The 13,429-nt window shown below is 39.2% G+C and overlaps 1 pseudogene across 1 annotated transcript; it reads right to left on the bottom strand.

Moving 5' to 3' along the window:
• Nucleotides 1-150: 150 nt before the first annotated feature.
• On the bottom strand, nt 151-11,528 carry ZNF475 (zinc finger protein 475; annotated as a pseudogene). Its single transcript, XR_014939535.1, has 4 exons — nt 11,156-11,528; nt 10,787-10,857; nt 3,962-3,992; nt 151-511 (listed from the first exon to the last, which is right to left on the bottom strand). The product of XR_014939535.1 is annotated as a zinc finger protein 475 (transcript).
• Nucleotides 11,529-13,429: the final 1,901 nt, after the last annotated feature.

Genomic DNA, 13,429 nt, shown 5'->3' on the forward strand with positions numbered 1-13,429 from the left:
GAGAGATTATGTTATTTAGCATTACTTTCAAGCTTTCTTCTGTCATCCCTCATGGAACCGTGTTTTTGAGGTGGTGCTAAGCTGTAAGTCTGAAATGAGGAAAGATATTTGCTACCGTTGGTCTAAATATCACCATATTTGAACTTACCCTGCAGTAATGGCTGTTGCTTTTACTCTGGAGACTTTTGGAGCACGTGATTTGACAACGCACTGCAGTTTTCATGCCCATGGCTTTCCAGCTGGATTTTATTTCTCTTGTTGCTTGTATGAAAGGTACACGTATGTGCGTTCATGCGCACACACACACACATGTACAACTGTGTATGAGCGTGTGTGTATGCAAGCATGCTACATTCACTTCACGCTGCAGGTTTCAGTTTACAGGAATTTGGGTGTATGATCAGTCAGCCTGGAAGGAAAGTACGCCCACAAACATCACATGGAACTGGCTGGTTCTGGGCGCTGATCCAGGCAGCCTATTATGAAGAATCAAGATCATAGAAACCTTTGGCTGGAAAATTAAAAAAAGAAAGTATCGGTTTTCATTCTGGAGACCCACATTCAACCCTTTATGGAAAATATTTTCAGGAAATACCTGTTGACTGAGTCTTTCAGTTTAACCAAACCATATTGCTTTTGCAAATGAAAAGGAAAGAAATGAAAGAAAAGAAAGAAGAGAGTAAAAAGTATATATAAAAAAAAGACTCTTTCTTTGTCCCAGGGGTTGAATTAAATTAACTTCAAACTAAATCATTCTGTACTGTATGAGACTACAGAGAAAACATCATGCTGTGTGTTATGATATGCATTCTCAACTAATTATTAACATCTTTGCATGCGTACTATTATCAGCAAATTTCACTTTTTGGCTCTTATTCAAGTCCTGCTTAATAAGCATATGTTGTCTGACTATGGGAATGGGAGGGAGCACACTGTACTTGAGACTATGCTCTTTGTACTGCTCTGGACAAGGAGTCCAATTTTCTTCCTGTGAAGTCCATGCAAGTTTTGCCAATAACAGGAATAAAGCTTGAGTGAGTCTAAAAGTCTGCAGACAAAACCTGCAGCTCCTTAAAGCCACAGCTTCCAAAGAGCTCTTTGCAGTAATGTATATATTGTCATCTAGACGCTAATCCAGTTTTCCTCTCAGTTACTTTCCAATGCTGGAAGAGCAACTGCTCTGAAAGCTCAGGATTATTCTTTAAACCCTCACACCAGACATATTTTCAAGACTGTATTTGAGTATAAAAAATATCTTTGTATACTTTTGCATAGAAATGGCTTTGCATATTTGTGCTGTTTCAGATGCTTTTCCAAAAAGGACAGGTATGTACCTGAATTTAGTTCTAAAGAGTCGTCATTTGAAGCTTGGGAAGCAAACATCTGCGTGTCTTGATTTGAAGATTTGTTTTCTTCATCCTTCCCAAAAGGTATGACAATACAGAAAAAGGCTGAAAAAAACTGCTTTTGTCTTTGATATGTAAGCTGCAAACCATATTAAAAAGAAAAGGGTTTGTGCATTTAAAAATATTTCATGGTTTCTGTCATTGGCACATGATAGAGCTCTTCATTAAAGGCCCATACAGTTTTAATATGATTCATATCCAACCGTTCACATAACCACAATAAGCCTTAGATCTCTTAATATGCCTGTTCCTAATGTTCTTTTTGTCAGAAGAGCAACCAAGTAGTGTTTCTTTTCTTGGCCGAGACAAATATCCCCTTTGCTCGCAGGAAATTAATGTGTATTTTCTGTACTTTGGAAAGTTTATTGAATATAAAAAAAGAGAGGAGAGAGAGAAAGAGAGATGACTTTCTCCTTGCAGGCATGTGTTAGGCATTCCACAAACAACACACTGTGTAATCAGGGCAGTGGTTGTCTTCCCGTGACACTTGAGTTTTCAGAAAGAAGAATTTACGTAAGTTATAAAAAGTTTTATGTAAGCAGTTGATATTTCTGAGATTTGTTTTTATTTTATTTTATTTTATTACTGAACGCTGCCCGTTCCATTCAAAAACAAGGGTAACTCCTCCTCCTCAAGTTGAGAAACTGTGAGACATGCGGTACGTGTATGTGGTCTGAAGGCCAGTTATAGCATTTACCAGATGATTGAGAGCAAGTCTTACGGAAAAAAGAGCAACACAGATTACTTTCTCGAGGCCAGAAGCATGAGGCAACCACAGGGGGAACAGTTTTAGCTTAAACTACAGAACGGATCAGACTTGCATCAGCAGGCATTTAGGGACAGACTCTGGAAGCAGATCAGAGCCCCCTGGGGAAATGTGGACACACAGCACCTCGCGGGAGATGCGCGGCGCCTGATATGACTCACTGCATAAAACGAGACGACTTTCTGATTCATATCTGGGAGCCTTCTGCTGGATTGTTCTCTCACAGAGCAGCCGCCTTTCTGATTCTGCTCCATCAAAATAAGAACAGTGTATTCAAAATAACCTGAGTTGCCTTTTCTCATCCTCCTCTTCAGACGGAATTCTCATTTTATCCATCCCTTTTTTTTTGTACTACACAACATGTGTAACTAAAAAACAAACAAAAAAACAGCCTAACAACAAAAAGTGCAAACGCAATCAAAAAGTCTTTTGAACCTATCTTTTACTGCAGATTTAACTCTACTGTTTGGCCTCTGATAACCAACCCTTGATATGATACTGAATGATCTGCAGTCATTGCTGTTTTGTACAGCCGATCAGGGTCCTCGCTGCTCCCGCTCTCTTCTGTATGTGTCTTCTGGAGACATATTTCTTCATGCTGCTGTAAACTGATCTGGTGTATGACTCTTTCCCAATGAGCTGGAGAATTTGTCTATTTTTCCAGACATTAAGGGAAACTATGGGAAATTACGGAGAACAAAAATAAAAAGTGGGCGAATTAACTGCCTGTGAGCGAGTGGTCCAAACTTGGCACAAAGTATCTCAGAACAGCTGGCAGGTTCAGGGAAAGCATCCAGCTGAAGTGAAATAACTATATGTGGGAATAGAGAAATCTGGGGAGCAACTTCCAGGCAAAGCACGGCTAAGGTTTCCTTTGGGTCCCACAGTGAACACACACCTCTGGGACACATGTGGGATCCAGCTCTACCAGGTGCTGAGAATTGTCTGTTTCATCATTTATTTGAATAAGTAGGATCTAGGCACCTTAGTAACAGAACTCAATGCACAAACATACATAATCAGCACTAAATGAATGCTCATCTTATACTGCACAGCATTTTCCCCATTACGTTTATGCTGTAGTGTACCACAAAGTATTGACCAAGGCCATTCCCTGGATATTCATTGTAGACAGTACTGCTTTTTCACCTACACATTTATTTTAACAAAACCCTGGAAACACAGCATATATTTTAGATAGCTCTTAAAAAAACATAAAATTAGATGCCCTATTATATTATTATTACTATATATATAGATATATATATATATACACTATATATATATATATTATTATTATTATTATATTATATAAAAATAGATGCCCTATTTTCTTCCAATCCTCATCCATACCATATTGTATTTTCACCATAGAATTCCTATTTTCAAGGTCAGAAACTGTCTAGGACTGTAAGTGCTGGTGCTGGGCCTGTATTAAAACTAATAGTATAGGTGTAAAACCCAGCTGAAGTATCAATCCCAGTGCTGCCTGAGGGATATTTTGTTTTAATGACTGCACATATCAAATATGCATTTCTTCAGTGTTACAAACACTCAAGAATTAATGATGAAGCGGTAGGCTAATATTTTTGTACTCTGGTTTGGAACATACTGACACATAAAGAGGATCATGCTAGGGTGCACCACAAAAGAAAGAATGGGATACTTAAAGCTTAAAACAAGTTGTGATGACTGCCTTGCCTTCAGACTAGGTGTGGAAAAGGTAATCAAACTGATAAGAAAGTGCTTCAAATTCGTTTTTGTTTCCTTCCACTTCCTTTCACCTTACCGTGTATGGGACTGATTTCAGGTTTTTTGGGCTATTGCTGTTCAAGTGCTTGGGTAGCATAAAACAGCTAGGCTCTTTCTGCAAATACTGACCTGAAAATTCATGTGCATCCCCTAGTTCATTCCCAGTTGTACCAAATCTAGCTTTTCTACTTCATACCATCAAAGACATGGAAATGCTGAGCCTTCTTCTCCAGAAACAACCACTCTGCTTGATCAGGTTGCTGTACAGAATGGTGACCATTTTGGACATCAGAGCTGGTGACATTTTTGGCCTTGAGGGTTTGAACTGATCCAGGATATTTCAGGACTGGTAGAAGGAATCTCTTGCTTGTTTATCCCAGAGACCTAAGTGCTAATTTGCCAGTGCTTTCAGAAAGGCCAGAGATGGACTCCAAGCCAGTCACTGGTTCTGCACTGCAGACCTGCGTTTATTTGTCAAGAAAAAAGAAAAAGAAAAACAGTGAGAAAAAAAAAATCCCTCAACCCTAACACCACAAATACACATTGGTAGCTTGAAAAATATATAATTACTGTGGCACTGCAGATTATGGAGTCAGTTGTGTCTGCTCTAGGCGTGGTGTCAGCACCAGCCCTTTTCAAAGAGCAGCAAGAAGCAGGAACACGTTGCAGAGGCAGCACACTGAAGCAAAGCAAAGGTTCCTGAAATTGTCATAGTTTCCTTCTATTTTGAATGCATAATGCCAGTAAGAGACAACCTACTCCCTGTCCTCCTAAAGGCAGAGGGAGATCGTGCCAGACCAAGCATGGAAGGCCTTTCTCACTCAAGCAAGAGAGGTGGGGATTTCATATTTTCCTCTGCTGCTGTGTAAGACAAAGCATAACCTATTCCAGTATTTATGACTCCCCCAGTCAGCACATCAGCGTATTCAAGAAATTCTGGGCAGCTCTTCTCATGTTTATGCTACAGTCTGAAAATCTCATTAGAGAATAATCTGCATCTTTCTTTCCTGTGACACACATGTAAACTCAATTACATGAAGAAATACTACTCTACAAAGTGTATTTCCGCTGTGAAAAGTCAGATTTCGTCTGCAAGGTTTGAATATAACTTATTCAAAGGCTGTCATTCTGTGTACGTTTTCATCTTATCAACTTTCAAATGCAATTTCCTTAGACGTATTTGATAGGAAGATAGGTTAAATATAAATACGTTGCCGTTTAACTTTTCATTATCAGTGTTCACCTGGATCCAACAGCTATCCTATTTGGAGATAAGACTCTGGGTCCATATAGAGTCTTCTGAAAACAGTGCATGCTTCACTATAGGCTCCTGAGATCTTTAGATGAAGACACTGTGGAATAAACTCTTCAGGAAGGAGACCTCTTTTCAGTGTGCTTGTTAGTTATGAGTGTGCTTATAACATTTAAAAAGTATTTTTCCAAAGAACGTTAAGTATAAGAACACATTTGCCTTTCCAGTTTCCATTAGCTAGATTCCCGCTATTCGGTGAAATAGATGATTTATTGGATGCAAACTGGGAAAGATCAGTTTGATTTACATTCAGTTTCTAGTGATGATTTCCATAGTTCCAGGATGGTAAAACTGAGTCTTAGTACAAAAATGGAAACCAAGCTTGCTTAGCCTGCTCTATCAGAGTCATTTCCACTGTATGAGGCATCATAATGATAAAAGTAATGTATAGCTTCAAAACGAATTAAGGATTTCAAAGAATCATAGAATTGCATAGGTTTGAGGGGACCTTAAAGATCATGTAATTTCAACCCTGGCTCTGAATGCCTCCAGAGACAGAGCATCCACAGCTTCTCTGGACAACTTCATCCAACACCTTGACATCAACCCTGACTTCATCCAATCCCTTCTTTTAGTTTTAATCCATTTCCCCTGATCTTGACACTATTAGACCACCTAAAAAGTTCCTCTCTCTCCAATTTAGTTGTATGATGACAAAAACCTTGACAAATCCATGTAGATGACACAAGTTACTCTGCCCACCAATACCGTCTGATAAGGTACAAGAGAAAAATCACATAAAAAATAAGTGTGCACTATGAATGTAACAGAAATACAGAAATTCACTGTAAAATCATTTGTTTATAGAATAAATATTTGCCTCATGTGTCAAACTGCTTCACTCTAATCTATGACTCTTGCATTAAAGCAATTGTAATGTCCTACTATAAAACAGCTTCCAGAGACCTGCAAGACAAAACTTAGCCATATACCTACAGAGCAATCCCTATAGATTTCCACAGCTCAGAACTCAATAGGATGGTTTCACTTCCAAACTTGCACAGATAAGAAATATTGTGACCCCCTCCAGCACAGGGTGCTTACAGGTAGGTATTATGCCTCAACTAAGCAAAACCAGTCTTGCACCTAAATAGAGGATTCTCTTTTCCAAGCTAATCTGTTGGGGTTTGAATCAATAACAGATCCTAAATGGTGAAATAAATGCTTGAGAAATCTGCTCTGTTTTGCAACTTTCATAATTAAAAACTGTGCAAAATCAATAGCGTAAATCAGAATGAATTAAAATGACTCAGATCTCTATAAGAATTGGAAGACTTTCTCCACAAATTGGGATTTTGAAGCATCACCGTATGCTGCTACATACAGAAATCTTTCTCTGCAAATATAAACATGGTAAGCTATATAAGAAAACCCGGAGGAGAATATCCTTATAGTTCACAATAATAGCTCTTTCATTGCTTGACTGCGGAATCCTAGCTATGATATGCCTTATTTGGACCTCTCACAGCTGATCACATTTACCCTTCATTTCTTTTTTCTCTTCAGACTGTGCTTATCCCAAATGTCACATCTGGAGTCCTGCTGTTTGAAACCAACCTATTTTTAGAATCATCACAGTTTTCCAACCCAAACTACTCTCAGGCCAGTAGCTGGGCTGTCTGCTCCCTGCATTGTTTTCCCTATTAGAAAGGGTAGAAAGGCTTGTTCCTGAGGAAATGTGTTATTATAAGAATACCTACAAACACCTAACAGTGCAATTATGCTTTCCTCTGGTGCCACGTTTGTTTTCTCCCTTCTGTTTCATGACTGCTAAGTATGTCTGTGTTACCACAAATGAAGTCATTTAACTCAGAGCTCTACAAAGCTGTGTGTTTTCTATAGACCTGACATTACTTGAGGCTAGCCCCAGGCTGCTGGTACGGTGTTATATGAGGTCAAACCCTCCCTTACTGAACAAAGCTTTTAATTTCTTCTTAAGCACACCCAATAAGACTGGCTTGCAAGCTTGTCTCCATAAATATTTGTCATCCAGGAATATAAGCCACCCCCTATTTCTTATTTAATTATCCTCATGCTTCAGTGCGAGAACAGGCGTCCTCCTATTCTAGTCAGAGTCCCCATCACAGGTTTTGAACTGTGCAAGGAAAAAGATTGGTGTAAACACATAATAACAGCAACAAGCTGTGTGAAAGCAGCCTTTTCCACAGGGTTCTCTCTGAAAAGCAAGAGGCATTGTACACCAGGCAACCTGAGGAGCAGCTCTTCAGATCAGCCAACAGAGCACTCCACAGCTTTCAGGAGGGCATTCTGCTGTGCAACGACTGCAGACAAATGTCAGAACTAAAAACACTAAGTTTTAAATATAGCCTGCATGGCAAGGTAATTGTACCTCGGGATGCAGGTTATTAAATGCTTTGTCCCAAGGGAATCATTAGAATACCCCATTTCACTCCTGATGTGCTACCTATAGAAAATTAATCAGTATAATGAACATGGCATTGGTGTAAAGACAATAAGGCAGGAAATGTGATCATTAGCAATGATGATATGCAGCGTTTCATCCAAAAAAAAAGCACTTTCACTGGACATTCTCATATACTTTCTATGTTTGGCAACATATTTGCCTAAGAAGATGTTTAAAATCACCACGTCTGTTGGTGACATCCCACCTTCCTTAGGATTACGTGGCACTGGAGTGATTTTTCAGTTGACATGGTGACTAGATGACTTTATGTTAGGAGGAGATAAGAAGTCAACAATTTGTTATAACATGGGTTTTCAAGACTAATGTGTTAAAAAGCTGTATATGAAGAGTCACTTATTTTTAGGTAGTCAATGAAATAAGAACAAAACAGCAGATGGCAGCACCAGATGCGAGTGACACATCTGTTAGGATTTTAGGATCAACATTATCACCATCTGTTGTCTGAAAAACTGAAAAACATATACCCACAGCAAGTCATTAATACTCACACTGGCAGTAGCAAACATTTTGGTCTATGAAAGAATAAGAGAACACATTTTGTTCTACCACAAGTCTGAGTTTCAGTAGTTCCAGACATCAGTTGTCTAAGGTGTCACAGCAGAGTCCAGATCGTATGCAAGTAATGGGATTTCTGGGCTGATGTGTTGCTTGAAACTCTATTAGGCATGGGCTGTTGTTTATTTTACACAGTCAGACATAACTAACCCAGGTGTGCTCATGTGTTCTTGAGGAGAGAATAGTTAATGGAAGAGGAAGCTTAAGGAGACTGCTGAGCGGCCAACACAAAAATGAACAAGTTTGTCAATAACTATGCTGATTTGGTTGATCCTGCACTTGCTAAGGCAAAGAGAGTTCCAGGATAACATTGCATAGACTAGAATGCCTGTGGTTGGAAAGTAAAGACACTGCTCGCATGTGCCACCACCACATCACTCTGCCCTCTATTTTTAAAAGGAGGAAAATCCAGCTTTTATTATCAGGTCACATATTGTCGCAGAGCTAAAGCAGTAGCATTAAAGCTCTTATGCATATTTTTATATGCTGGGTGTATTTTGTTGGTTCCTTTCTTGTTAATTTTTCCTTCCCTCTGGTGTTTATTGAATCAGGACTTTTTATAGGTGTTTAAATAATTCACTGTCACTTTAGGTCTCTTAAGTGAAAAACAGACTCCCCCAAATGTTTTTCTCCCCAAGAAAGCCTTCAAAGTCTCTCTATAGACTTCTTGTGGGTCCTTCTTTCACGTGTGACCAGAACACCACAAGAATTAAAATACAGAAAGCGGAGTTACAAGCAATAAACGTTCATTAAACAGGAGTAACTGATGTGGTTCCTGTCAGGACCACAGTACACTGCCATCTCATTCCTCCAGTAGTATACTTCAACAGAATTAATAAGCAACTAAATAGCTGGCAATGTGAGCAATATAAAACCATTCACTGGAAAATGATGAAGACTGTAAAGGAGACCCAGATTTTGTCTCTGTTCATGGTGTATCTCTAGTCCTTCCATCAGCTCAGTGCTTTTTGATGTTCTTTGAGGTACTGACCTATCAACATTTTCAGCTGGATCTGGACACCCTCACCCATGGAGCTTAGATCAAAGGAAAAGAGGTTTTCTTTATCTTCTTAGATGTAGTCTTCCCACCTGTCAACATAGAATGATTTTTTCCTCTCTCCATACTCATCTCTGCTTTTTAAATGTGCTTCTATACATGATCAAAGCTCAAATAATAATAATAATATATATATATTATATATATATTATATAATAGTAAGGTATCACAGGGAGATAAAATCCCATCTCACTTCTTGACAAACATTGCTAAAAGTGAATTCCTTCAGTCTATGACAGACTGCAGGCTGTACAGCCCGGTTAGTTATGCTGCAATTTAAAAACGAACTGATTAGAAGTAAATGAGGAAAGCTGCTGTTCACACACCAGGAAGAGCAGATTGGAACACATTTCATTCTGGCTCTGAGGAACTCACAGAAGTAAAAAAAAGTGGTAATAATGTTGTTGTTCAACAAGTCAGCAGATGTGACTGAATCCTCACGGGGAGCAGATGTATTGTGCAAGAGGGCAACGTTTTACAGAGTCATTCTCAGTGCCAAACCACACTCTGAAACTTGTTTTTTGTATGCTGCTATAGCTATGGACATTTTCCTTCATACAATCACTACTCCCTTTTTCAAACATGCAAAACTAGGTTTGATGGACAGAACTCTGCTTCACACTCATGCATTTCAGTGTACTAAAGGAGTTTAGGGCAATGTGAATGGCTCTTCAATGCGTGGTACTATGCGTTGTCACAGTGAGAACTTTTCCTTTCCTACAGCTGCAATGAACCTGTGTGGCACACAGCACTCAGTGTGGGTTATATAGAGTTGGCTGATAAGAGAAATGAGGAGTAGACATAATGTGCTATCATCTATCAATCGGCGGCATCAAATAACGTAAGAGTCCCTCACATCGCCCTTATGATTGTACCTGCTATCGTCTCAAATATTGCAATTTTATTTAGCTGGATGCTAAATAAATGAATAAATGATTTTAAACAGTGAAAGTTCATACTCAACTTTCAAAATGATTTTAGAAGAACTTTATATGCTGTTCCATACAATATATGCACTATGTATATGATGCAGCTAAATCCCATTCTCAAAAGTGATTAAGACTATCAGGAGTCCAAGTCCCACTGAGAAAAAAGAAAAACCAACACACCCAGCCATTTATTTTAGACACTGGGACTAAATTTAGACATCTTTCTTCTTAAAAAACTCCTGGCCAAAGGACAGCTTGTGCAGAAACAAATGCAGAAAAAAAACATGCCACTTCCCAAAAGTTTGGATTCTGGAATCAGATTCAGTGGAAAGAAATGTGCGGTCTTCTTTATTTTGTTGTTACCCTCTGAGTTGCTGCCTTTGAACATACAGTCCTCTGTAAACCAACATTCTGAGCCAAAGTTAAGAATAATGGTAAAAAATGAAATTCGCCGTCCTGCTCACAGGATAATGAGGCATTGTATTCCACATTAAATATATAAAGTGACCTAATATCTAGTAAAGCATGTAACATCCAGAGCTTGCCTAAGCTGATGAACAGACTCTTCTAATAAGCTGCAGCACATGAAGGTCCCCTTCAGGAACACAATTCCCAGAGGAGCAGAGAATATTCTCTTTAAACAGAAGAAATAAAAAGAAAATGGAATAAGTAGTTTTCTTAATTCCAACAACACTCCCCTTTGTGTTAGCAGCTATTCAGCAGAGAGACATTTGCACAGAGACAAGAGATTCCTCTGAAAGAAAATGGTTATAAATCTCTTGTGAAGCACCAAGATGCTCCCACATTCTTTCAGACAGCTTGTGTTTAGCAATTTACCTTGCTTAATACAACTGGTGCAGCCCTACTCTTTCATCACCTGGTCTTAGATGGATTTTCTCTTTCTTAGCTACACCCAAATCTCAGATGTTTACCAGATTTATTGGGGTTAGAACCTGGCAACCCCACATTACTGACATCTCCTTCCAGCTCCTCTGGGTCCAGCCATTGGACTTCTCCAGTGCTGGGCTTCAGCACTGTGATAAAGTTGCCTTATTTTCAGCTGCAAAACAAAAGGAACCACCCAGGTCTCCTGGTCTCTGGTCTTTTGAGGCATCCTGGTAGCTGATTATTTGCAGTATTCCACTTTTCCAGGCATTGGGGTTCATGTAGATCTGGTACATTAGATGGTACAACCTGCTCTGAAGACAAGATGGCAGACACTAGCGGTGCATGTCCAGCACTTGGTAGAGTGTTACTCAACAAAAAATTGTTCAGATTTGTTTTTTTCTTGATATTTGTTTCCATGAAGAGTACAACACTGAGATGATGTGGGAGGTAAAGAATATGTCGTATGAGGGGGAACTGGATGTTGGTTTAGCCTTGAATGCCTGCAGGGATGGAGCATCCACAGCCTCCTTGGGCAACCTGTTCCAGTGCATCACCACCCTATGGGTGAAAAACTTCCTCCCAAGATCCAGCCTCAACCTCCCCTGTCTCAGAAGGTTTACATTTTCCTATCTTAACTTTACGTAATCACTTCATACCATAAATCACCACTGCAAGAAAGTTTGTCACTTTCAACCATATAGCTTGTGTTGTTTGGCTAGGTGAGTGGCTGAGGTGTGTGAAGCTTAGATTTACAAACTAGCAGAGGATACCCTACTGTTAAAGGCCTTTCAAAGGCTGGGAGTGTTTCCAAGGAGGGTGGCCTGTGGATGAATCCAAGTTGGAAATTAGCCAAGCTGTTTAGGAGGATGAAGGCAATGGAGAGCCAGGGAAACATTAATGGGTCACAGAGGCAGGGGAGATAAGGGTTATTGGAGGGTCACAGGAAAGCAGCATCAGAAAGTTCAGCTACATTCCGGGGAACTTTTGAACTCTGCAAGGCTATGCTCACAACCACACGTTCTATTTATTGATTTATATCAGAGTTCTATTTTCTGCTACCTGTGAGTATTCTTAAAGGAACAGAAGACATTGGTGTGACTGCCGCGTGAAGACCTTTATCTATTACTATTAACAATGAACCAGTTAGTAAAAGATGCCATAAAGATCCTATTAACAATATACCCTATTGTTGCATTTTCAAGCTTGCTATTGTAAATACTTCATAACGGAATTATGCTTCCTTGTGGGGATTACACCATTTGGTCTACATTTATTCCTGCCAAGTTGACCGTTATTATTTGGAAAGTTCCTATAAACTCAGTGTGAATGAATGAAAAATGAAAAAGCATGGAAGCAGCTCAGAAGATCTTTTCTCAAGCTCAGTAATAAAGATATGGAAGTAAAACAGGATTGGGATTTGAATTTCCTTTTCCAAACACATAACTGGGTTACTTATTTTTTTTCTAAAAACATAGCATTATTTAAGAAAGTGGGGAGGTACAGTTGACCACTACATGTACTGTTTGGAAAACATTAGTCTCCTCTGCAGTTCCACTGAGTACAACATCAATCAAAATACCTCATGAACTGAAAGGACAGAGTGTTTTCAAGTAAGGGATGAGTTGCATTTAATTAAAAGTAATTGAAATGCAGTGGCCAGTTCAAAATCAGGCTGAGAGCTTCGCTCAGATTGATTAGAGTGCAAGTAGTTCAGTACATCTCTTTTCTTCTTGTGCTTCCTATTCTTAAGCTTCTCCTAACCAGAAATCAGAGCAACAGCACTATTATCCAGTCTTTCGCAACGCTGCCTTTTCTTAGCTGTCATGTGTGATTCAACTTACACAGGCAAATGGAAACTTTTCCCCTGAAATGGCCTTCTTTATGTCTTCTTTCACATCAGTGTTGGAACTTGGAAGCAAAGTTGACACATACGTTTCCTATTTCCTGTATGCAGCCTGTTCCTGAAGAGTAACCCCACTCTGTTTTTCATCTCTCTTGATTCTTTCATGTAAACAATTCCTCAAAACCCATTATAAGGTCATTTTATAAGCCTGGATTCCTTGACTGAATTGAACAAAACATACTTGTGCTAGCTAGGGGATTAAACTGGCTGTTTCCAATGAATCCTCAACACTACTGCTTTTGACTTAACTAGAATTCCACACCAAGACCTCCCAGATGAGAAGTAAAGTTTACCTTGTTCAAGAACATATTGTGTGAAGCCTCCTGCTGCCAGAACACAACCCTGCTTATTTGGTGGACAAAATATAGAAACAGGTGTGATAATGGGGAATTTGCTCATGTACAGCTTGCAAATG

Source organism: Coturnix japonica, chromosome Z, assembly GCF_054131305.1.
Source record: "Coturnix japonica strain WE chromosome Z, WE-NBRP24, whole genome shotgun sequence".
NCBI lineage: Eukaryota > Metazoa > Chordata > Aves > Galliformes > Phasianidae > Coturnix > Coturnix japonica.